We start from the raw sequence: 953 nt of genomic DNA, 5'->3' as shown, positions 1-953 counted from the left end.
CAGTTAGGAGGTTATTGTGCCTCAATAACTCGATTAAATAATTTTACAGAAGTAATATCTATTTCATTTGCACAACTTTTCTTATGTACTTCTTGACTCAATGCTTTAAATTTCTGTTCTAATTGATCATATTTATTTTTAATTTTTTGAAGTTGAGCTCTATATTTTTGTTTTCTAGGTGTATGTAATTTAAGATATTGAGTTGTTTGATTGATTAAATATAGATGATGTACTTTGAGATAGTAAACAAGAATTAGAAAATGACTATTCATGGTTTAATGAAGTACTTATAGAAACTAGAGCATTAGATATTAGATTAGAAGTACTTGAATTTAGACATGCCGTAGTATTGCAAGAATCTTCTTTAGTAATCATTGTGAAATCAGTAGGAACAGCATGGGGTAATAGAACTTTTTTTTCTTTACTTTTGTACATACATTCCAAGAAATGATCTTGACAAACCTTGAAATACTTCAATGATTTTCCAATTAAATCTTGCCGATTACAATTTATCAACCATTGCTTGGACCTAAAGTAGTAGTATTAATTAGATACAATTATTGTTGAGCATTAATAATAAGTAATAACTAACGTACGATTTACATAGATTCATCTTTAGGAAATTTAAACAGTTTACACTTTTTCGTGATATACTTAAAAGAATTTATTCATCCTTTTACAACACATACATAAACCATGATGATTATATTAATATAAACCACACCAAAAATATAAAATAAAAAAAAAATGTTTGGTATAAGCACAGAATATAATAATAAAACATGATAGTTATCATAACTAAATCAATGCTACCAAAAGTGCAAACGTTAAAATAATGTATTTTCCCAGATACTTGCCCCTATTGAAGATCTGCGGTCGTTGAATCTGAATTATTTGCTTGCCGTCCAAGAGTGTCCAACTCCTGGTTATATGTCGCATACATTTTATTGTTT

At 27.6% G+C, this 953-nt stretch overlaps 1 pseudogene; it reads right to left on the bottom strand.

Annotated features, from left to right (window-relative positions):
* Positions 1–264: 264 nt before the first annotated feature.
* On the bottom strand, positions 265–698 carry LOC112591761 (annotated as a pseudogene).
* Between the last annotated feature and the right edge of the window lie 255 nt (positions 699–953).

The sequence above is a fragment of the Melanaphis sacchari genome, unplaced genomic scaffold (assembly GCF_002803265.2).
Source record: "Melanaphis sacchari strain LSU unplaced genomic scaffold, SCAv2.0 Contig1431_pilon_pilon, whole genome shotgun sequence".
Classification (NCBI taxonomy): Eukaryota; Metazoa; Arthropoda; class Insecta; order Hemiptera; family Aphididae; genus Melanaphis; species Melanaphis sacchari.
This window is presented reverse-complemented; position numbering and strand designations above follow the sequence as displayed.